Raw genomic sequence first — 25,628 nt, 5'->3', positions numbered from 1 at the left:
GATGGATGATCACAATCCATCAAACCAAACTGAACTGCTTGAATTTTTGCACCAAGAGTAAAGCAGCATAAAGTTATCCAAAAGCAGTGTGTAAGACTGGTGGAGGAGAACATGATGCCAAGATGCATGAAAAAAAAAAAACTAGGATTAAAGACCAGGGTTATTCCACCAAATATTGATTTCTGAACTTGTTTTCTTTTTTCCAAAGCTGTATAAATCTCAAATGGCAAAATTATTGTTGTCTTATAATCTCTTATTAAAGTGTCATTATATTATTTGTAGTCTTTAAGGGTCTCATATCATAAAAATGTCCATAGTGTCCCATGTAAGCTAAAAGAACACTTTTCTGAGCTGTGGGATGGAGCGGCCACATGTTACCACATGTTAGTGTTAGCTTGTGCTAAATGAAAAGACATGAACAAGCTAGTTCATGCTTAACTGCAATAAAAGCACAACACTCTATAATTTTAACTTTATAAATTTGAAAGTTCTTACATTTCCCTCATTAGCTTACAAACACAGACAGTAGGAATAGATGCCTCCTTTAAACAAAGTCTGCTGGCTAATCCTGCTGTGTACTCTCAGAGTACTGACACCAAACTCTTTCAACTGATTCATAGAAAATGGATGGATGGGTGGATTTTTTTTGGTGCTTGGAGTGTTTTTCAGGGCAAAAAGATCGAAGTGAAAATACAAAAGCACACAAAGTTTTTTTCTGCTTCCTACACGTTTTCTTGCTGCCTAATATGTATATTTCAGCTCTTGGCAGGTGCAATTAAAACCCAATAATCAAACTTTCACTTCAGATTTGACGCCATGCTGTCTAATTATCTTAATTACCTGACAAAAACACTACAGTGTGACCTTTCACACAATTATAAACGCACATTTTATATAAAAAATTATCCCCAGTTAGACTAAATTAGACTGAATTAGACTGAAACTTTACTGCCCACTTTATTCTGATCCAGCCTGGAAACAGTGGCTATAAAAGAAACAGTTTGTTCTGGTCTGTATCTATGAGATGGATTGCTCTGTAATAACTGTTCTGTATTAAATGTTCTGTATTAAATGTTCTGTTATTTTAGGTGTTTAATTCTATGCTAAATATAGAATAAGATAAATAAGATTTGAAATATTTGGAGTGTTTCTATTTTTGAAATATATAGGATAATGTTTATATTCTGTTCTCCATTACATTATATTCTATTCTAAATATACTGTATATGTGGTTGCCTTTCTGTTCTATTCTATTCTATTCTATTCTATTCTATTCTATGCTGGGTGTATGCAATATCTCTATTATAGTCTAAATAAATAGGATAATGTTTCAGTTCTGTTATACTTAATTCTAAATATATGGGCTTGTTAATTCTATGGTGTTTCTATATTTGCTATATACAGGATAATATTTCTATCTGTTCTATTCCATTATATTCTATTCTGGGTATATTGGAATCTTTTATTTATTCTAAATGTAATTGTTGTGTTGCTGGTGCTTTTCTATTCTATTCTATTCTGTATCTATTGGATTTTTCTATATGAGATGTTTCTGTTTCCAGCTGTTCTGCGTGTGTGAAATGTTCTATTCTATTCTATTTTGAATCAGTTCTATGGGAGGATCAGTCTGCTGAATTCTGATCTATTGTATTTTATACTGTTGTGGATTGGTTTGTGTAATGTATACCAGGTCTCCTGGAGGTTCTGCTGAATTCTGTTGTATTCTATGATATTAGAGTTTATATCCAGGTGTTTTTCTCAGTAAAGCTGAGAAACAGGGTTCAGTCTGTTACTTGTGTTCCTGGAATTAAAAGGATGAAACTGAAGCCCTGCAGCAACACAAACACAAAAGCTGTCCACCATCACACTCACACACACACACACTCACACACACACACACCTTGTTTATGATGAAGAGAAAGAGGGAGGTAAAGGTTATCAGGGTCCCTGAGGCTACAATAGAGGAGGACTGGATGGAAGGAGGAGAAAAACAGACAGAGAGAGAAATAGAGTAGAAGAATATCACCTATATCTTTGCAATTTTAAATTTAACTTCAATTGAAATCAAAGTAAAAATACAGCTCTGAAAAAAATAAGAGAGCATTTCAAAATGATGAGTGTCTTCGATTTTTTCGAAGACTCTGGAATATAATCAAGAGGAAGATGGATGATCACAAACCATGAAACCAAACTGAACTGCTTGAATTTTTGCACCAGGAGTAAAGCAGCATAAAGTTATCCAAAAGCAGTGTGTAAGACTGGTGGAGGAGAACATGATGCCAAGATGCATGAAAAAACTTTGATTGTAAACCAAGGTGACCAAATATTGATTTCTGAAACTTTATGAATATGATCTTGTTTTCTTTGCATTATTTGAGGTCTGAAAGCTCTGCATCTTTTTTTTTTGTTATTTCAGTCATTTCTCATTTTTGCAAATAAATAAATGCTCTAAATGAAAATATATTTATGTGTAATTTGGAAGAAATGTTGTCTGTAGTTTATAGAATAAAACAACAATGGTAATTTTAGTCAAAAATAAACCTAGAAGTTCAGAAACTGAAGTGCTCTCTTCAATTTTTACAGAGCTGTATTTTTGAGCATTTCTACTGATCCATTCACCATAACATTTTGACACGATGTAAAGTACAAGTGGTAAAATAACATTATGAGAAAAAGTGTAAAACAACAAAATGTTTCACCAGAGAGAGAGAAAGAGAAAATGAGGGAGAGTAAAAGAGAGAGAAAGCAGATGCTGATTAGAGCTGGTAATGAAATTAAATAAAACCCTGGGGCGGGTCAAGGCAGGAGGGGCACGTTGCTGTGTGTGTGTGTGTGTGTGTGTGTGTGTGTGTGTGTGTGTGTGTGTGTGTGTGTGTGTGTGTGTGTGTGTGTGTGTGTGTGTGTGTGTGTGTGTGTGTGTGTGTGTGTCTGTGTGTGTGTTTTTTTTTCTCTAAAGCACCCAAAACAGACACCAGTAAAAGGAGGAGTAGAGAGAGGGGGATAAAGAAAAAGAAAGATAAAAAAGATATACAGAATATATGGTATTGTTTTGTTGGATAGAGAGAGAGAAAAGTAAAGAAGAGAAAACACAATATTAAAGAAAGAATGCACAAGAAAATAATTAGAACAAGTGTAAAACTAATAGAATTAGAGAAAATAAAGAGAGAAACATAATTAGAGAACAATAGAGCAGAACCCTGTTTACACCAGGTCCCTGAAAGGGATTAGTATCTGAATTGTATTCTGATCTTATCTAAATGTGTTTACACTACTCTTAAAGTCTCCAGTTAATTAGACTGAAATCTGTAATAATATTTGTCTTATATTGTGATAATGAATTTCTAAGTGTGCGTTCACACTGGCGACCAACAGAGGGCCACGGGAGGACACGCCCAATACACATTTAAACCAGATTATATCAGTGTAAACACATCCGCCCCTGCATTAAACAACCACACAATAAAACTATAAACAGAGAATTAGAGAGAGTTAGAGAATTAACTAAAGGAGGAGGAGGAGGAGGAGAGAAAGAAAGAGATTAAGAGAGACAATAAAAGAGAACAGAATTAGAGAGAGAGAGAGAGAGAGAGAGAGAGAGAGAGAGAAAGAGATTGGGGAGTCATGTGGCCTGAGGCACACACTGACATTATTCAGTCTGAGACACTAAATCAGCCCAGCCTTCTCCAAAAACACACACACACACAATCACACACACACACACACACACACACACACACACACACACACACACACACACACACACACACACACACACACTCATACACACACACAATCACACACACACACAATCACACACACACAGACACACACTCACACACACACACACAGTATGCAGTACGTGTCACTCTATCACCAGTATATTTATTGTGAGCTCTTATATATTTAAGCATATTTTTCCTTTATAGCTCATTGAGAAATTAATATGTCCTACTCTGTGTCTCGCTCACGGTCCTGTCTGCCATCCTACTCTGTGTCTCGCTCACGGTCCTGTCTGCCATCCTACTCTGTGTCTCGCTCACTGTCCTGTCTGCCATCCTACTCTGTGTCTCGCTCACGGTCCTGTCTGCCATCCTACACTGTGTCTCGCTTAGTGTCCACTCAGTGTGCAGCTCAGTCTCCCACACGTCTTGCTCAGTGTCCTGATCAGTATCTCACTCAGCATCTTGCTCAGTGTCCTGCTTCACGTTGTGTCCAGCGTCCCTCCCAACATCCCATTGAGTGTCCACTCAGTCCCGTACATGTCTTGCTCAGTGTACATTCAGTGTCCAGCATGTCTCACTCAGCCTCTAATCAGTGTCCTGCTCAGTGTGCTGCACATCTCTCATTCAGTGTCCACTCACTGTCCTGCTTAGTGTCAACTCAGTTTCTTACTCAGTGTCCTGCACATGTCTTGCTTAATGTCCACTCAGCATCCTGCTCAGTGTCCTGCTCAGCATCCTGCTCAGTGTCTTGCTTGGTGTCCCATGTGGCATCCCATTCAGTGTCTTGCTTGACGTTCAGCTCAGTGTCTTGTTCAGTGTCCCACTTAGTGTCCTGCTCTGTGTCTTACTCACTGTCCCACTTAGTGTCTCCCTCAACATTCTGCTCTTTGTCCCACTCAGTTTCCCCTGTTTTTGCTCAGCGTCCTGCTCAGGACCTGACCCGGCATCCCGTTCAGTGTCCCACCCAATGTCCTGTTCAGTGTCCCAGTTGCTTTCCTCATCAGTGGCCCAATCTCTGTCCTGCTCAGCGCTGACCCAGCATCCTGCTCACCGTCCCAGTTAGTGTCCCAGTCAGTGCACCACTCTCTGTCCTGTCCATGTCCTGCTCAGTGTCCTGTCCGTGTCCTGCTCAGTGTCCTGCTCAGTAACAGCTTAATTTCACTATTTATACACAAACCCATACTATTCCCCCCCCCCCCACTCCACACATCCCAAACACACTCGTCCACATAGACCCCAGGAGAGAGAGAGAGAGAGAGAGAGAGAGAGAGAGAGAGAGAGATGAGACAGAGAGAGAGATGGATGGAGGGATGGAGGAGGAGGAGGGAAATAGCCTTGCTTCCTCCAGTCTTCCTCCACAGATTAATAATTCACAGGCTTGTCACGACAATACAGCCCAATCTCTGCCTCTTAATATTTGTAAGCTGAATAATGGATGTGAGAGAAAAGACGCACCGCACTCGTCTTTTATACCTCCTGTCTTCACAGATAGAGAGGGGGGGGAATGCAGCTGTAAGAAGAAAGAAAAAAATAGATGAGTGAAAAAAGAAATTGATGGAGGGATGAAGTAGGATAAAACGATAAGAACAGAGCATGAGGATAAAGAAATAAAGATAAAGATAGAAAGATAGACTGAGATAAAGGGATAGAGAAATAGAAAAAGACAGACAGATTGTCACACCTTGCCTACAGGTGAGGGTAGATCTGCCTCAAAAAGGTGCTGGGTTGTAGAAAAAGTGACAGGTGCAAAAAAAAATTCAACATATAAAAAAGAGAAAATAAATACAAACAAAATCTATTTACAAAAAAAAAACGCAAGGAATCGTCATTTTCCTATTTTTCTTAACATTGTCTCATACGTAGGCCTGTCACAATAACAATTTTTTTAGAACTATATTTTGTCCCAGAAATTGTTGTTGACATTTTTAGACCACTTATTTTGCACTAATAAAATGATAACATAATATCATAACAATGGAATCAACCATTTTAAAGACAATAAACTTTCCATTCCTGTTCACTTACCTAATTTGCAACCGCACTTAATTTTGCGAAGTGTGGAGGCAGGGGATTCGCGGGTCTGCCTCACACCGGTCTGCCCCAGCTGGACCGCGTTGGACTGGCATAAAGACTCTGCCTGATGGTGAGAGGAAGGCTGATGCAATACGAACCTAAAAGGCACTAAATTTATGTAACTAGAGCCGCACTGGGCCGTTATTATGTTTCTTAAAGTTTGTTTTGGGTGTTGATGGAGGGTATTTTTCCTAATAAAGGGATGTTTTCAGTTAATTTCCTTCGGGATAAATAAAGTATCTATCTATCTATCTATTTACTCCCTGGCTCTGTGTCTCTTTGTGCTTTTGCACTACTAGTCACTGCAGCCACGCCCACCGTCACAATATATGTAAGTGTAAACACAATGGACAATATCATCATTATTTAAATGATTGAAGTCATGTCAATTTATTGAACGATAAATCAATAATGTAGTTATTGTGACAAACTGGGAAATAAAGCCCTAAATAGGCCACCACTGTTCTTCCCAACCCAACCAGAATAAACCAAAATATTTCCTCTGCAGATAAAACACTTATAAACTAACAATCAATAAATCAAATAAACACAAATGGGGAAAAAATCTAAATACTCAAAACAATTATTATACACACCATAGGCCACAACACCATAAAATTAACATAAACAAATGCAAAGAAAACCCCAAATAACTCTCCTCTAAACGGTACAGCCCAAAATGGGGTCTACTGAGTGTGGTATTTAAAATGAGTTACCTTGTGGCTATTTACACTGTATGTTATTGCAATGTAACTGTAAAATAGCAGAGGTGTTGATCTGCACTGTCCTCTGTGCAAACTCCTCAAACAGGCCTCTCAAGCATGTGTGTGTGTGTGTGTGCGTGCCGGCTTATTTCAGCACGAAAAGGGCGGAGTCAGCAGAGGAGTCGGCTGTATTATGTAGTTTATAGATTTAAATACTTATAGATATTATAAATATTATTTAGATATTATATCATTTATATTATTTAGTTTATATATATATTTTTTTTTATATATATAAGTATTATTTAGTTTATATATGTAGCATCATGTTTATGTTGTTATCTGTTAATAGTTTATAGATAAACTAAACATAAACATAAACTAAATTATATATATATATACCACGTCCTTCGAAGGATGCAGCCCCTGAATTAAGACACAGATTGTGTAAGGGTTTGGACCTGGATGGGGAGTGAGCCAGAGTGCAGGTGCAGACATATTAACAATAAGCAGACAGTTTGGCCATTGGCAGCAGGACAATATACAGTAACGGTAAGACAGGCACCCAGACTCCCAAGGTCTAGCCGTGGAAGTTAACAATTTCCCCATGTATGCTAGACAACAGCTCCATAGCAAGACTGAGTCACGCTTGTCTTCCGAAAGGGAGTTATAGATAAGAGCTACTGAAGCAGGTGTGAGCTCAACCTGCCCCAGTCTCTTGAGGACAAGAAGTTTTACTAGAGTGTGAAGTGCAGAGAGAGAGATAAATAGCAACGATCTTAAGAGAACTGGTAAAAGGGAAATGTTATATGTTTGTTTGTCACTGTCTTTGTTTAAATGCATACGCTGGGGTTACCATCTTGAATGTTTTTTGTATACATAGAGCTCTATAAATACAAAAAATGAAAAAGTACACAGCAAGAATTAAATAGATACAAGGGACAAAAGAAAAAGCGCTAAAACGATAGATGTTTATTTGTTTGTTTGTTTGTTTGTTTGTTTGTCGGTCAACTATATGTTTATTTTTGTGTAGAATGCGTTGGCTGTGGGTACCACCTTGTATGACTTTATAGTAATGTTACAGTAACTGTTGAACTATTGGTCAATTTTAAGTGAGTTGTAATTAATATTTAAGTAATTGGATAAGAGAGGAAAATTGCTAAATCTATTGAAGAAAATTATAGGGTTTGTAAGTGCTGACTAGAGAAGGTCCGTTTGAGATAATAAGAAATTAAGACTTTGACAGATAATTGATATGTTAGACCTAAAATAAAACTGTCTGTGGATTTAATATTAAATGTATAAAATGTATTACGATTAACTTAAATAATTGATATATATATATATATATTGTATGCCCTAATAAAATACACTGTGAAATACAGCTATAACAGCAGAGGAGACTTAGTCTGCGTTATTTACAGACCCGATTACTAATGAGCCTTTTAGAGGAACAGAGATACTCGCGGTTAAACGCTGATCAACAAAGATTGTTGAAAAATAAGTTCTGATCTACCTCTAAAAGGACAGAAAAGTGGGGTCACTGATACATTATACTAGTGAAGTGTTCATTATTAAGTATCAATAAAAATGTATTAAAAACAGATGCTATAGTTACAGAAAAATGCTAATGAGCTTCAAATTTATGTTGTTAGGGTGATCATATAAGAATTATGACTGTACCAACATGGAATATGATTTAATGTTTTAGCCCTTGCCCAATATGTTTTACAAGTAAAAGTGTTCTAGAAAATACAGTGGCTAGAAAATACAGTAAAATACAATCAGAAATACGTAAATTAATAAAGAAGGTTTAGCCTTTGTTTGCAAACGAAGTTGTTACTGCCTAATAATATGTGTGTCTTTTAGTAAACTCAACAACTTTACAGACATCCAGCTAACTTCAGTTTGCAGGGAGAAGAAGAGACAGAGAGCGAGAGAGGGGCAGACAGAAAGGAGGGTGACTGCACACTAGGGGTGTACCAAACCGTATTGTACGCGATAATATCGCCAACATTTTTGAATATGGTGAACTATATAATACCCTGAAATATCATTCCATATCACCCACCCTAATTATCACATCAGGGTTCTACATTTTTACTGTTTTTATCAAAAGAAAAATTCACACTGTTCTCATTTCATTTCCATTATATATCTACTAGAGAAAGATTATATCTGTATCTAGTATCATTTATTTCACTTTAATCCTGGATATATGGAGATATTTGGAGTGCAATATTTTTAGTATCATGACTTATAATTCTGGATCATTGACTATTTTGTTACAAATCTGATAAAATTCTTGTATTTTTTTAAATCTCAGTTGGGGGTGTGACGTATCATATCGTATGCAATAATTACATGTAAAATTTCATCTTGTTGCAGTAGTGTATTCTTTAAATTATTATTATTATTATTATTATACTGTTTTGTTATATCCCAAAGGGTATCGTTATTGTGAAAATACCATGAAATATTGTGATAATAATTTAGGGCCATATTGCCCACCCCTACTGCACACACGCCTTCTCTCACTCACACGCACACATACATTCCACACACACACATACCCACAAACACTCTCACATAGTCAAACACTACACACACACACACACACACACACACACACACACACACACACAGGCAAAGAAAATCTTTCACAAAACAAAAATCTGTATTGTCTGCATTTGGCAAACAAATAAACTTGGTTTGGCAAGTGACTGAAATCATTTTCAGTTACAGCAGAATCACAAAATTGTTGAAGACAATTAGAAGACATTAACTAATCCACTTACTGAATTCATTAGACTTTTTATTTGAATCTGTTGAATGTTAGCTACAGGAATTCTAATCATTTTTAGTAAATCATTAAACTTTTTTAGATGATTAAACTTTTTTTTTATTTTAATGCATCATTTTAAAATGACAATGAGATCTGAAAGCTGTTGATGTTAATTAAAAACAGTGGGCCAGTAAACATTGTGACACATTTGGCTTCTACTTAGAGAAACAAACTTTTATATGTTAATTTTATATGTTTATAATATATGCCTCTACTGATTTTGTGCTGAAGCTGGATGTTCAGGTGTGCTACAGTAAACTGCAACTGTGTCAGATGAGAAAATGCTGTATAATTATTACATTTGTGAATAATATACAATAAAAATGTCTTAAAAGGACAACTGCCCATTAAAAAAAAAGCAGTATGGCGTGGCAGCATATGACATTCATTTTTGGGACAAAATGTTTTAGTTAAGTGTGAAATATTTGCAAATATTGCAATATTTGATTGATAACTAAATAAATCATTATTCAAGTTCTAACTTTGTGAAATGTGATTGGGACAGGTCCTCCATATAAGCTTTTTCATGTAAAACAAACTCATTAGTTTTTGTCATATTATCTGTAATTTAAATATATATATATATATATATATATATATATATATATATATATATATATATATATATATATATATATATATATATATATATATATGACACACCCATGTACAAAACACACAGGCTGCTCAATCTTCCTGTTTTTTCTGGTTATTTTCTAGTCAGTAAAAGGCTACGATAATGGTATGATTATTTTGTATGTTCTTTTACTTTTGATGTTCGTTGTGTTGTGCCTTGTGTTAATATTTTGGTAATACTGGCTAATTTTCTGCACTATTTAAGGGCAGCTCAAACTGAGATCAGGCCCTTTGCCAGACCAGGAAGGGAAAATGGAGCACAGGTGAGTGTGTACATGCAAATATTGTACCTGCAGCTACTAAAAAAAATTAATGTAAAACCCAGTAGTGTAATCAAACTGTAAAATGTGAAACTTATTTCAGGCTAGCAAAATGTTCAGCTTCTTAAGGGGGGATTAGTATTAAATGAGACAATTACTGGGTAAATGTGTAAAAACTGAGCCAATAGAGCAGAAACAGAACAACACTGTAAATTACTTTGTTGGTTTTTATCACACAGATGGAGATGGAAATAGAAATAGATTAATATTAAGTCGTAATTGAGAGACACAGATAAGGGATAAAACGTTTTAAAATGTAAAAGTTTAAAAAACTAAATATGTATTTAATATTTATATTTAGTTAGTTTATTTATTGCTTTATTGTATATTTTCTACTTTTATGTTTATGGGGTATACCTGGCGAAGAGCAAAGAAAGAATTGTATTGTACGAGGAAACATTTCTTATTGTGCACATAACAATAAACCTGAAGAAAAAGAAACTAAGAAAAATAAAGAGAGGGATGGTGAAACAGAAAAAGACAAAAGGATACTTAGAGATAAAAAGGAGAAATTGATATGGAGAGGGGAAGAAATAGAAAGATGGAGATAAAAAAGTATGGAGAGACAGATTAAGATTGCAGGATAAAGAAAGAGTTGATAAGACAGATGAAAATGTAAAGAGATGGAGAGACAAATATATGACATGATCAACTGAGAAGTTTAATAGAAGGCTTAGAAAGAAGGGATGGAAAGTAGAAAAATATAAAGATAAATTGAGACTAAGAGATGAAGTGATTAAGACAGAAATGGAAAAGGATAGATGGATGGATGGATGGATGGATAGAAGAAATGTACAGAAAGTAATGGAAAGAATATGAAATGAATTGATCAAGAGAGGAAGAAATAGAGAGATATAAAAATATATGTTTATGTAAATATACAAAATAAATTGATGGAAAAAAGATGGAAGGATAGGATACAGAGAAGAAGTCAGAGTTAGAGCGATATGAATAACAGGGAGGAGAAGAGAGCAGTGAAGGAGAGAGAAGGAAAAGTAGGATGAGGAAGAGGAGGAGTGCAGTAAAGGACTGATTAAACTCCTCTGTGTTTTATTTCTGTGAACAGGGTTTTGAGGAATGAGGCTCATGCATATTCTGCTCTGTCATTCAGCGCTCTGTCCATCCATCCGTCCTTCCATCCATCCATCTATCCATCCATCCATCCATCCATCTCACATTCATCGATTTTCACTTTTATTAATATTTAAAACTCATCTGCACTGTAGAGATTTCAGAAATCAAATTATATTTTTCTTTCAGTTTCTGTGCAGTTTAGTGTGAAAGAGTAGAAAAGTGGAGAAATGGATTGAGAGAGGAATGGATAACAAATAAAAAGAGAGGAGAAATAGAGAGACTGAAAGAGGAAAAAAACATTAAAAACCTTAAAAACAAAGTTTAAGAAATGAAGGAAGTGGGCTGTGATCTGGAACACATTCTCAGTGATCAGTCCAGCAGTCATTCACTGGAATTTAACCAATGGCTTAAGTAACGCAAGAGATAATGAACCCAAAACTTCATGTAAAGCTTCACTCTTTTGTGCGTGCATATCGATTTAGGAGCTATTTAGACGCTGTCAGATATACAGATATCCTATTAAAAAGAACAAAAGTTTGTCTCAGACCACCTTTTGAAGTTTGCCTAAGGTCACCTTTTGGGGTTTGCCTTGACCACATTTTATGTGACTGGCCTTATCCAGATATTATCTTGATGATACAGATAAAAAACACTGTTTAACAGTAGACTCTACCTGCTGTATAAAAGGATGTATTTGCTCTGTTGTACAAAAAAAAAATGATTCAGTCCACCTTTTGATGTATGCATTCAGTCAGCTTTTGATATTTGCCTTAGACCACCTTTAATGGCGTGAGTGATTGGCCTCATCCAGATATTATCCTGATTATGCAGATGAAAATGCTGTTTAAAAGTAGTGCCTGTAGCTCTTTATGAGTGCTCTATATGGAAAAGCTAGAAAAGAAACATATTGATGTTCTGAAGACATTTGTGTGCTTTAGAAAGAGAGAGAGAAAAGTGTGTGTTTGCCTGAGACCACCTTTTAGGGTGTGAGTGACTGGGCTTTTCCAGATATTATTTTAATTATACAGATCAAAACACTGTTTAAAAGTAGTGTGTGTGTGTGTGTGTGTGTGTGTGTGTGTGTGTGTATTTAGCTATCTTAATGTCTTAATGGATAAGCTGGAAAGGAAACATATTGATATTCTGAAGACATTTAGATGCTTCAGGGAGAGAGAGAGAGAGAGAGAGAGAGAGAGAGAGAGAGAGAGAGAGAGAGAGAGAGAATAGTGTGTGTGTGTGTGTGTGTGTGTGTGTGTGTGTGTGTGTGTGTGTGAGGTACAGACAGACAGACAAACAGACAGACAGAGAGAGAGACAGTCTGTGTCTGTAGCTGCAGTAGAGAGTTATGTTGCTGTTCTGCCCATAAACGGCCCACTGGTTCCATCAAACAGCCACTCAGGAAACAGCCATCAGTGAGAAATGACTTACAGAGCACACACACACACACACACCCCAACACACACACTCAAACACACTCAAACACACACACACACACACACACACACAGCTCACACACACACACCCACACACACCACAACACACACACTCACACACATGCGTCTCAGGAGACCCAAAATGCCCACAATGCTAAACAATACAGACAATACACACCCAGAACAACACATTACCCAAAACATTATACATTTGTCTCAGACCAAAATTTGTGGATTGCAATAGACCACATTTTGTAGTTTCTCATACCATCTTTTGTGGTTTGTCTCAGACCATCTTTTGTGGATTGTCTCAGACCACCTTCTGTGGTTTGTCTCCAACAATCTTTTGCGGTTTGTCTTCAGACTACAATATCCAGAACGCACCACACACTGACATCATACCCGTTCACGATTACATGGCAAGTCAAATAGTTTTATTGTTAATATTGCATATGTACAGGACATACAGAAGGTTTATAATTCCGTTACTCTCCTTAAAAAAAAAATACAACAAAAAAATACAACAAGTACAGCAAGAAAATATAAAAAATATATATAAAAATATAAATATGAAAGTAGAATGAGAGACACTAAATGTACAATACAACAAGGTCACAGGTATAGACATATGTGAGAAAAGAATATAAGAACAATAGTGCAATAGTAAAGGGGGGGATTAGCAATCACCTGAGTATTGATTTCACCTGTTCCACACATTATTTATACACGCTCACTTCACTTACTGCCGGATTTATACTCATACAAAGCGTTATTCTATTGCCTGTGTTAGCTCTCTTGAGTTTTATCTTGTTTTTTTTTTTTCATTTACTGACCCTCTGATCCTGCTCCGCTGTGTTTGACCCTTAGAGTGTATTTCAATTCTACTTTGTTTACTCCTTATTGCTGCTGTTTACCTTGCTGGTGTTGATTTTGCTCGTTCTAAATAACCCTTTATCTTATACTTTATCCAATAAAGTATATTTTGATTTGTATTTGCACTTGTTTGAGTTCTGCTCGATCATGACCAGTATATTATTTATTAGTTTAACAGGGTCAAAGGTCTAAAGGCTGTTTGAGCTCTCTGTGACCCCACCCCCCTGCCATCTCAGTTTATGATGCTAAAGGTCACGTCTCCTTTAAATGATTTCATCCAGGCCTTGCTTTGAGTATTATATGTCCCATTTGTCTTGATAATACTGACCAAAACCAGACCTAATCTAGACCTAATTCAGACTGTTTCAGTGTGTGATCTCCACACTGCATCTAGGCAGGACTGTAGATATATGACTTGTCTGAGGAACTGATCATTATGATGTAGTGAAATATAACTATAACAACTCGTCACTGCATTTTTCTATTTAAAATTCTCCACAAATTCTCTTTTGGTGATAGTTTAGGATTGTAGCCATGTCCTTGCTCTGTGTGCTGCATGTGGTTTTGCATTGTCTTGTTGAAAAATGCATGCATGCCCCTGTAAAAGATGTGGTACTGAAGGCAGTACGTTATGTTAAGATCTCAATATATTTTTCTGCGTGCCATGACAGACCCTGACTTTTGGATGGTCTATTTGTATATTATTCAGAGCACATTGTTGTCCACAGTTTTATCTGACTGTAAGAAACCAACCAGGGAGTTTGGATGCAAACGCAGACAGGTTTATTAATCCAAATCAGAAGGCAAAAAACGAAGGCAAAAAACAGGCAAAGTCCAAAAAAACAGAAAGTACACGCTAGGCAAAAATCGTAATCAAGGATAAGCAATAGATCAAAAAAACAGGAAAACAGTAACAACAACAACGCTCGATAAGACACAATGTGGCAATATCTCGCAACTTGGCAGTGCATGAGTCTAGTATATATGGTCCTGTAGATGTGTAATCTCCCACAGGTGTGTGGGAGGGGAGGAGTCAGTCTCAATACTCAGGAGAGGTGGATCTTAAAGGTGCAGTGCGGGCAGGTGTGACACTGACCACAATTTGTGTTTTTCACTGTGTGATGGTCCATCCCAGATACCTCTGAGCCCAGAACAGTCCATGCCACTTCTGAACAGGGTTAACCAGAAGAAACAGGCTGTATATTGATACACAAAATTAGTTGCCCCAATATACAGCTCTGGAAAAATAAGAGAGCATTTCAGTTTCTGAATCAGTTTCTCTGATTTTGCTATTTATAGGTTTATATTTGAGTAAAATGAACATTGTTGTTTTATTCTATAAACTACAGACAACATTTCTCCCAAATTCCAAATAAAAATATTGTCATTTAGAGCATTTATTTGCAGAAAATGAGAAATGGCTGAAATAACAAAAAAAGCTGCTGAGCTTTCAGACTTTAAATAATGCAAAGAAAACAGGTTCATATTCATAAGGTTTTTAAAGGTTAAGAAATATGTAAGATTTGGGGGAATTTCCCTGGTTTTTAATTAAGTTTTTATGTTCTGCTCCACCATTCTTACACCTGGGGTGGTCCTGATGAGTGCCAGTTTCATCATTATAACGGTTTTGAAGGTTGGCGTTTCTCAGACAGCATGTAACTGTTTTAGTTTAGATTTTTTTTCTTTGAGTTTTTTATTTATTCTGTTATTTACTTTTTATTAATCTAATTTTATGTTTTACTTTTAGCCTTTTTTATTGGTTTCATTCTACTATTTGTTTTATTACTGGTTTTACTTTTAGCCTTTTATCTTTTTATTTAATTTATTGGTTATTTTAGTTTTTATACTTTCTGAATTTATTATTATTTATTTTAGTCCTTTATTTCTTAAACCTTGTTACTTTTTTCTTTATTTTATTGCTTTACATTTTAGCTTGTCTGCAAACCTTTTTTTCTGAATTATTTAATTTCTTCTTAGTTAAATCTTATGTTGTTTTCTTGTTTTTATAATTAAAACTTATTTTTCAGTCCCATTCAGATGCATTGAAACTGAGGGTTACCGTCGATGTATTACCGAGTGGAAATACAGGTAAATTGATAAGTTCTAGTGAAAATCACTGTACTGCATTTTATTAATGTTTTCGCAGTGTACATTATTTTTAAATAATGCATATAAATTTAAAATCCAGTGATTTCCAGTAATCCATTACACCACCCACACTAACCTAAACCCACCCCCACCCCTGAGGTGTGGGGCATTACCGGTGACCGGAAGTGAGTAAATTCTCTCTCTCTCTCTCTCTCTCTCTCTCTCTCTCTATCTCTCTCTTTTCTTTTATGGTGGAGAGTGGGATTTATATGTCTACGTCACTGAACTGATGGTGGTGCTGCTGGCCAAGCCACGACCACTGGAGAGCCGGGGGCGCGCGTGCAGCATCAGCACCAGCAGCAGCATCAGTACCAGCAGCATCAGGAGCTTCGAGCCTTTTCTCTGTGATTTTCTTGCTGCTGCTGCTGCTGCTCGTGCAGGAGGCTGGAATAAAAAAAGAAGAAGAGGAGGAGGAAGTGGAAGAGAAGGAGCAGGAAGAAGAGAGGCACAAGCCATTCCCACTGAAAGCAGCGTAATTACGCTCCGATCCTCAGGCTCGCGGCTGCGCGCGCACTGATCCTGACGTGCGCTGTGCTTTCGCGCTCTGCAAGGTTTTCTGTTTCAGAGCTGCGAACTGGCAGATTGTCTCCCAGTCTGTTCCTCTGTTCTCTACTTTATCCCGGCTCTGATTCACTCACGTGCGACATTTTTTTTTGCGCGAAGTTTTTGGGAAACGACGCACGCACGCACGCACGCGCGTTTTTTGTGTGTGTGTGTGTATGTGTTTTTTTTTTTTTTGTCTGAAGCGTAAAAGTGGCGATCTCTTTTTTTTTCCTAAGGAGCATCAAAAGCAACTGGATATAAAGGCTCGAGCGCTGGTTCAGAGCATGCACCATGCCCACAATTCCTTATATGTTGGTTTGTTTCCATGCGTAAACGCGTAAACAGACGTCCGGTGGGTCGCCCCTCATGTTGAAGTCATTCCTGGACACGGAAGCGATCTGCTCTGCTCGTGCTGAAGGCTCGTGCTCCTGTTACAGTTCACCCGGGTAAAGAGAAGCTCAGGAACGGAAGCTCTTCTGACTCTGCTGCTCCTCTGATCTTCAGCCCGCCAGCGCGCTCGAGCCGCACGTCCATGTGATCTGATACCATTCAAACGGTTCGGGAAGGTAAGTTTCAACCAGGCTCGTGCATCAATACCCTGATACCCTGCTGGCTGTATGTAGTGTGTAATATATAATGTGCACTTTGTAAATCAGACGAGCTGGCTTGGCAGGCATTGCCAATATACAGCATTGCAACTGCCAATGCCTGTGCCAATGCCAGTCAATGTCCATGGATTACTCTGTAGGTAGAAGTATAGATACTACTGTTTAATAAAATACTTCTGTAGAAGTTGAAACAACTTAAGCTTTTTACTCTTTAAGTAAAAGTAGTACTGGTAAAAGTAATGGTTTCAAAACTACTTAAAGTATCAAAGTAAAAGTAATGTAAGGAGAAAAATTAAAGCCATTAAAGGAGAACTCTGGTGTAAAATGTACTTTTGTTGTAGTAAAACAAGATAAAAAGTTCTTACCTTTGATGAATAGCACACTTCAATTCTACCACAGCGTTCCGAGATCCAGAAATATCAACAGTTTGTCCAAAAACAATTAAGACTGGGTGATAAGGGGCATAATTTACCCTGATAAATTAGTTTTTACACCGTTATCCAGCTCAAAGTAGCTCCACACCTCCTTGCTTGAATCCGGAGAGCCCTGACATTTAAAACAAGCCATTAATAACTTAAAAAGTGCAGAAAAGGCTTATTAAACAACACTGTTTACATCCTATAATGCTTCAGTTCTGAGCACCGCCATCACTGTACTGATAATAACATAGATATATGTAAATACATAGACTCCTGGTGGCAGCTGCTACGCCATGCAGGGTCTATGTATATACATGTCTGACATAATCAGTACAACTATAGTGGCACATGGAGCTGAAGCTATCGTTAGGAGAGCGGAGATGTGCTATTTAACAAAGGTTAATACTTTTTAATCATGTTTTACTACAACAAAAGCCCAGTGCCTATAGAGCACTACCTTCCCTCCCCAAAACTAATTTTACTAAAAGCTATAATGACTATAATGTTAAAATATTAAAATGTTTATGTTGATAATACAATTTGGGATTTTGCACAAGGCTCCTCCCTAGTGTTTCAGCTGCATATATGCTGATTGTAAATGAATGTATTTTAGTAGAATGTAAATATATTAAAGAAGCTCAGTTGGACTGGAGTTTATCTGGAGTTCTCTTGAGTCTCTGCACGGATAATCTTCATACTAGGCTACATACGTCTGCTATGTTCTTGCTGGAGTGCGTGTGTGGGGGGGACGTGTGCAGGTGTGATGGATCACAGTATAAACCAATAGGGAGTCAGAATGGTAAATGTTTATACTTCTATTCTTCTCTTCATCCAACCACAATCTGGATGGAGAGATTTATCTGGATAGGGGTTTTATTGAACGATGAGAAGCCAGAATGAAAACCAGCTGAAATGAAATAGGAGTAACGAGGATATTTTTATTAAAATGTAAGGAGGAGTAAGTTCAGATAATTGTGGGGAAATGTAAAATAATTACTGCAGTAAAGTAGAGATAAAATACATGTATACATAAGTAAGATAATGAAGCTAATAAACGGTCTGATTATGTATAGTGGTAACAAGAGTGTGTTAAGTGTCGCTATCCATGGTGCTGAAATCGACTCAATTTTCTTTAGTTGCTTATCTGAACTTAGTACAGTTTTGGGGGAATAACAGGATGTACAAGTACAATATTAGTCATATATACCGGTACAAATACTGAATGATTTAATTGAAGTACCACTTTTGCATTAGTATGAAGAACCTTTATAAAGTTGGTAATTAGGTCTGTCACAAAATTTACAACTAAAAAATTTAACTTACAGTACAATAAATGGACATTATCTCAATAATACATCAAAATGTTTATAATGTTGATATCGTTATTTGTGTTTATTTGTATGTTCATCATATATAACAGTGAACAGTATTTTAGTGCTTTAATAACTGTGACTTTATGACATAAACACAGTGTGAAATTCTGCAGTAGGTAAGGACAATTTTAAAAGTATAACCTATATTACCTAAACTATGATTATATACAAACTTGTTGCCTTTAAAAGGGTATGAAAGCTTTGTTATGATATTATAATATCATTATATCAGAAGCATTTAAATTAAGACATAATAAGCATAATAATAAAAAAAAAGATTATATTGTACTGAAACCAAACTATATATACTTTACCCTATACATTATAAGTACAGTAAAGACAAGCTATAACTGTACAGTGCAAATGAGGCAAATATGCTAAATGTTTGGTGGTATCTTTGAGTATAGCACCACAAAGAAAAGCATATAAAAGTGAAAAAAAAAACATTTATGTTAAATTAAATATAAGATATTAAGAAAATATTGAAACCCTAAGAAATAATGCTTGTTTTGTTTGAAAGTGAAGCTTAATTTGTGTAAACAGACGTCATGTTGAGAGAACTCACATTCATATTTTGTCTTTGGTGATCAGCATCTTTAACCTTTATGTTAGATTCTACTTAATATTAGAAAGGGTGAAGAACCTCAAGAACCTCCCAAAAACATTGGCCTGAAAACCTTTTTATATCTGCATTTCATGCAATTAATATAATGTAATGAGAACAATTCAGAATCATGTAGGTACTATAGTCATGTTTTTGGTACAGTGTACAGGAGCACTTTTGAATATTAATATATCATAGATGTGAAGTGAACATTAGGCCTTTATAAATGTTCTGTTTGGGGTGTGCTCACATACGTACAGATATTTAAGCTTTTAGTATTTAGTTTCTCTTCATTTTGGCATTTTATCTACATAAAAACTGTGTGCTTTACAATTGGAAAAATTCAGCCTTAAAATTAATTGTTTTGATGTTGGGAACAGTTTTATGAAGCCATTTCTAGCTTTTGATTTTTGGCAGAAATTTGAAGAGGTTTAAATCAGTATAAAAGTGACCACAACACACTACTTTCACTTTGCAATATTTTACACAATAATCTGTATCTACACTATCTTCTTGTTTGTATATAGCATCAGATTTTATAAGCTATTATTGCCTTTCGCTGGGCTGGTATGCTTATGTGGGCATTTTTATTTCTTATATTAATTGTATTGCGAATATTTAGAGTACAGTATAGACATTTTAGAAAATGTTGTTGGTGAGATGTCTATAAGAAGTGTATAAAATAACACATTTGTGCATTAAGTGTAAATGCTTTTAGTTTGAATCTAATCAGGATACAATCCCGATTTAAGCCATATTAATTGAACAGGTGTAAACGGGGTCATTAATGCATATGTGGTTCTTGTGATTGGAATTAAATCTGTAAGCCCTTATTTTAGTTTATTTAGTATTGTGTACATTTATTTGTTCCAGCTATGGTTTCAAACTGCACTTTAGTGAGCGGACTAAAGAATTTTCTTTTTATTTAATATTTATCCTAAACTTTATATAATATATATTAACTGCTTCCCTATACAAAAAGATGTGTGACTTATAAATATACCGTTACTTAAAAATAATATCTACCTTTAAGTCTGATTCAGATGTCTAAGCTGGTATTTAATGGTAAGGAAGTTAAAATGCTCTAAAACATTATATATTACATGGTTAATCATGTATAACATGTATAATATATGAGTGAAAGCTGTTTTTGAGGTCAGGAATAGTCCCGAGCATTGATCTATAATCAAAGTGTTCTGGAATTTGTTTTAAGTAGACTCTGATGTGGTCAGTTCTGCTGCAGGTGTGGAAGCTATCTGCTCCAGGTGTAGGGTTGTGTGATTGGTTCAGTTTGTGACATGACTATTGCTAGTCACTATTGCTATAAGCTAATAATAAAAAGCAGCAACTAAAAGCCAAAGCTCTTGTTAAAGCTGATGTCCGTAAGTTTTGGGATTTGGGGGATTTAGGGCCCTCTCTGGTGAGAATGGGTTATTGCACAGAGCATGCGAAAGAATCATTTTAAAGTGGGCGGGTGTGATGTGGTCTCCTTTCTGAATCCAGGTTATGTTCAGTCAGAGCGAGAGAAAGAGAGAGAGAGTGAGAGCGCTCAGTCAGAAACTTCTCTCCTTCGTTTCATTGGTTTTACTATGGGTGAATGAGCTACTGAGCTCTGAGCTCTGAGTCTCCATTGCTCCACCAGCTGCCGCGTTCAGTAAAACTGAGCCAGATCCTCTTTTAGAGGGTGTACATAACGACGTGACGTATGTACGTAAAGACAACGGTAACTTACAGTAACAGGGTTGCAAATCTAGGCTAAGTTGTGGTTTACCCCAGGAACAGATGCTAACTGTAAAATTTAGCTATGTATACAAGATCAAGGACAAACATGGTTATATAAGTATATAAAGTAAATTTTGACTCTACTCATTATTAGTCTTACAATATGAGCAACAGGGTTGCGTTCACTGAGTGACACACACAACTTGGACAAACATATTTGGAAAAACACTTGAAAATTGTTAGAGCACTTACTCTTGGCCATGTGGGCAGAATATGTCCTTGTGATGTCACTTCCTTTGTGCCAGTAGACAAATATTTTAACTCCTTCTCTGCAGGTAAAATTCCTTATGGTAACAGGGTTGTGTGCATGTTGTGGGACACAACTTAATAGCATAAAAACTGTATCATGCAATACAATGTAGACCAAAGAAGGTGTTTTTTTATCAGTAAAGGAGATGCATATCAACAATATACAAGAGGAAGTCATTTATTTAGAGCTTATTTTAATTGTTTAATTTGCCAAAGGATATCTAAGGAGCTTATTTTTTCACCATATTTTACAGTTTGTCTTATAACAAGTAAATTTTTCCTAAAAAAATAGTCATTTAGATATTTTGGATATGTACATTCGAAATTTAAGTGGTGGGACAGGAAATGTACCAAAATCCTGGAATGTCCCTCATATATTCAGGGCTTATTCATGATTTATAAGTGTGAAAACACTCTTAGATGACTCGTACCAAAGCACCATTCTAGCACACACTTACCAGCAGATGCAGGCTGGCTTCTGATTGGTGGATGCTCTGATTTCCTGTGCACTGAATCACAGTGACGCCTTCATTTCCCTAAACTCCTGAGAGGTCAGGGGTTCCTCTGAGCCGCTGAGTAAGTTATGAGCTGAGGACGTGACGTGGGGGGATGGGCTTTCCTTCAATAATCATGGTAACGAATTCTCTACCTCTTTCCTCACGTCACTTTCTATCCTCTTTTCTTTACCATCCCCCCCTCTCTCTCCGTCTCTCTCTTTCATGCATGCTAATTGCATGCTGCCCCCATTCCAATGACTGATGGCAACAAAAGACAAAAGTCAGCCCATTCCAAAGTGTCACATTTAGAAGAAGCGAAACTGTGAAAATGAGATTCTCTTGCGTCTCCGTCCTCCTTCTCTCTAAAGGCCACTATCATATCTCTCGCTCAGAAACACACCAGCCATTTCCATAACAACATCTCCTCCTCCTGCTGCTGCTGCAGAGGAGCCAGCCGCTTTAATTCCGGATAAATTTCCGCTACATGTGGGAAAACTGGAGTTTGTGGGGAAAAAAGCAGCGACTGATGTAAACCATGATTCATCTTTGCATCATCCAAACATTAACTTTATCAGCGTTATTACAACATCTCGTACTGTAGGCCTGGAAATTGTATAACTGTATAGAGAAGGGAATCATTGGACCTTTTTTTTTTACAGAATTTGGCACATTTCTCATATGTCTATTAGGGGTGCAGGAAAAAAAATTGATTCAAGCTCGAATCGTGTTTCTAACATTGAACGATTCAGAATCAATTCTCATTTTCAAAAAATCAATGTTTTTTGCGGGTGCAGCTACTGTGTCGCGGAGCTTTTTAACTGTGTCGCAGAGCTCACCTACTGTCCCGCGGAGCTCACCTACTGTCCCGCGGAGCTCACCTACTGTCCCGCAGAGCTCACCTACTGTCCCGTGGAGCTCTTTAACTGTACTGTGAAGCTCTTTAACTGTCCTGCGGAGCTCAGCTGCTGTCCTGTGGAACTCTTTAACTGTACTGTGGAGCTCTTAAACTGTTAAAGAGCTCCGCAAGACAGTAGCTGAGCTCCGCAAGACATTTAAATGCTGTGCGAGACAGTTAAAAAGCTCCGGAAGACAGTAGCTGAGCTCCGTGAGACACTAGGTGAGCTCCACAGGACAGTAGGTGAGCTCCCGGGACAGTAGGTGAACTCCGCGACACAGTTTGAGCTCTGCGAGACAGTAGCTGAGCTCCGCGATACAGTTAAAAAGCTCCGCGGGACAGTAGGTGAGCTCCGCGGGACAGTAGCTGAGTGTCACGAGACAGCAGCAACAGGACAGGGAACGTTTTTTATAGTTGTCTACAGAAGGGTGTGTAGTGTCGTGTTACGGTGTTTGTTGTTGCGCCGCTAAAGTATGGAGGATGAAGAAAAAGAAATCCAACCGATTTGAAAGAATCGGAAATAAATCAAATCATTACCCCAAGGATCGATTCTGAATCGAATTGTGGGATTCCCAAAGATTAACAGCCCTAATGTCTATGCACACTTTGTATTGGCAATGCACACATTAGACAGCAAAAGAGTCAAGTTTCTGACAACAAAAAATGGCAACAATAGAGCAGGTCACAATAATATAATCCATAAACTACCATATACTGCCGTGGTGTACAAGAGAACCAGACAGAACATCTTCACTTATATCCCATTCACTAAAAACAACATAAAACCCTTTAAAATAATCCCAAATAAAGAAGAGAGACGGATGCAGAGCATCTTGTCAGTGAAGCAAAATAAAGAAACAGAGCTTATGAGACAGAACATACTCTGGGGAGTTGAGTTATTACTTTATGGATTGTTTAACAATGAAGGTTGTTAGGACAATGTTTGTGTGTCACATGGGCCAGACGTAAAGTAGACACACCCAGATACTTTACATAAAGTTTATTAATCAAGTGGTTAAGCTTACATGGGTTACCAGAGACGAGACAGGCATTTTAACACTGTATAATACTTAACTCTAAAATTTAAAATACCCTTGATTTGAGAAGAAACATCAAACTAAACATTAAATGAGCAGGTGTCCCAATACTTTTGCTCATGTGTGTTGAAGTGTGAAGTGTTACAAGCTCCTATGAGCTCACCATCTTCACTATTATGGCCGCCACCAGCAGCTCCAGTTCTCCTCAAGTCCTTCATTCATGTCCTTCTCCTTCTCCCCCTCCTCCAATCCCTGCTTTCCCCTCCCCCATCCAATCCCTGATTCAACGCACATATACACACACTCACACACACTCATAAATAACCCCCCCCACACACACACACACATGCTCACACACACACCCTCCTCTCACCATTGAAGAAGCAATTCCCATGCCTGCTTCCACGAGGCCATATTCACCAGCATCACCAGCATCATCAAACTTTTCCAAAAAAATAATAATAATAAAATAAAGTGAGGCCCACCGGCATGTCCGGACCACCAGAACAACATGTCCGCTGCCTCTCCCCCGAGATCCTGCTGGATAATGTTTGAGCTGAGTGATGAGGAACACCTGCACAGTTCAGCCTCCATTAATACAGCTTCTATCTGGAGCTGGGATTTGTTTTTTTTTGGCTGGAGTTTAGATTTGCTTACAGCTGCTAAATTGAGTGCAGAAGCAGTGAAGGTGGTCCCTGAGCAATCAGGAACAGCAGCAGCGGCGGTAGAGACGGCAGAGACAGCAGGGACGGCAGGGACATTATTGCTCAGCAGGACATTCGCTCCTTCACTCACTCACTCACTGGAATAAACCAGGGAGGGGCGGAGCTCCAGCTTCACAGATTTAGAGCTTCAGATGTAAAAAAAGACGACAAACGTCCAGCCAGATGAGGAACTGGATGATATAAACTGCCTGGCCAAAAAAAAAGTCACACTCTAATATTTGTTTTTCCCGTCTTTATTTCTGATTGCTTTGATGCATTAACTGTGGCATTGTTTTAATAAGCTTCTGCAACGTCACAAAATTTATTTCAATCCAGTGTTGCTGGTTTACTTTTCACCAAGATCTTGCAGCAGCATCGATGATCACATACGTGCCCAGTCACAGAGTAGAGCAGTGGAAGAAGCAGTGTGTAAGACTGGTGGAGGAGAACATGAAGCCAAGAAATGCATGAAAACTGTGATTAAAAAACAGATTTATCCCAACAAATATTGATTTCTGAACTCTTAAAACTTTATGAATATGAATTATTTTTTGTTTTCTTTGCTTTATTTGAGGTCTGAAAACTCTCATCTTTTTCTGTTATTTGAGCCATTTCTCATTTTCTGATGAGAATATTTTTATTTGGATTTTTGGAAAAATGTTGTCTGTAGTTTACAGAATAAAAAAACAATGTTCATTTTACTCAAACATAAACCTATAAATAGCAAGACAAGAGAAACTGATTTAGAAACTGAAGTGCTCTCTTCGTTTTTTTACAGAGCTGTATTATGAACTGCCTGGTATTTTTGTTGTAGGCTGTAAGAGCAAGCATGGTTTTCTGAGCTGCTACTGTAATTCTGTGCTGTGGCTGTATGCAGGATACTGTTCACTTCTACTGTTTTATTCAAGTAAATTTGAGTTGAAGACCAGACCACTTTGATTTTAGAATGAATATGTCTTTATTTATTTGTAGGGATGGTCATAGAATCACACTGATCCCATTTACTAGAATATCTTGTATATCTATATCCTCTCTTAATTCAGAAATCATACTGCTTTCAGTTTAAAAGAAAAAAATATTATGTACTGC

The 25,628-nt window shown here is 37.1% G+C and overlaps 1 protein-coding gene across 1 annotated transcript in view; it reads left to right on the top strand.

Moving 5' to 3' along the window:
- Positions 1–16,002: 16,002 nt before the first annotated feature.
- Positions 16,003–25,628, top strand: part of fam163ba (family with sequence similarity 163 member B, genome duplicate a) — a 46,741-nt gene continuing 37,115 nt past the window's right edge. Inside the window, exon 1 of the mRNA XM_022680936.2 lies at positions 16,003–16,937. The gene's annotated coding sequence lies outside the window, so the exon portion shown is untranslated. The remainder of the gene's footprint in view (positions 16,938–25,628) is intronic.

This window comes from Astyanax mexicanus, chromosome 20 (assembly GCF_023375975.1).
Source record: "Astyanax mexicanus isolate ESR-SI-001 chromosome 20, AstMex3_surface, whole genome shotgun sequence".
In the NCBI taxonomy this organism is placed as follows: domain Eukaryota; kingdom Metazoa; phylum Chordata; class Actinopteri; order Characiformes; family Acestrorhamphidae; genus Astyanax; species Astyanax mexicanus.
This window is presented reverse-complemented; position numbering and strand designations above follow the sequence as displayed.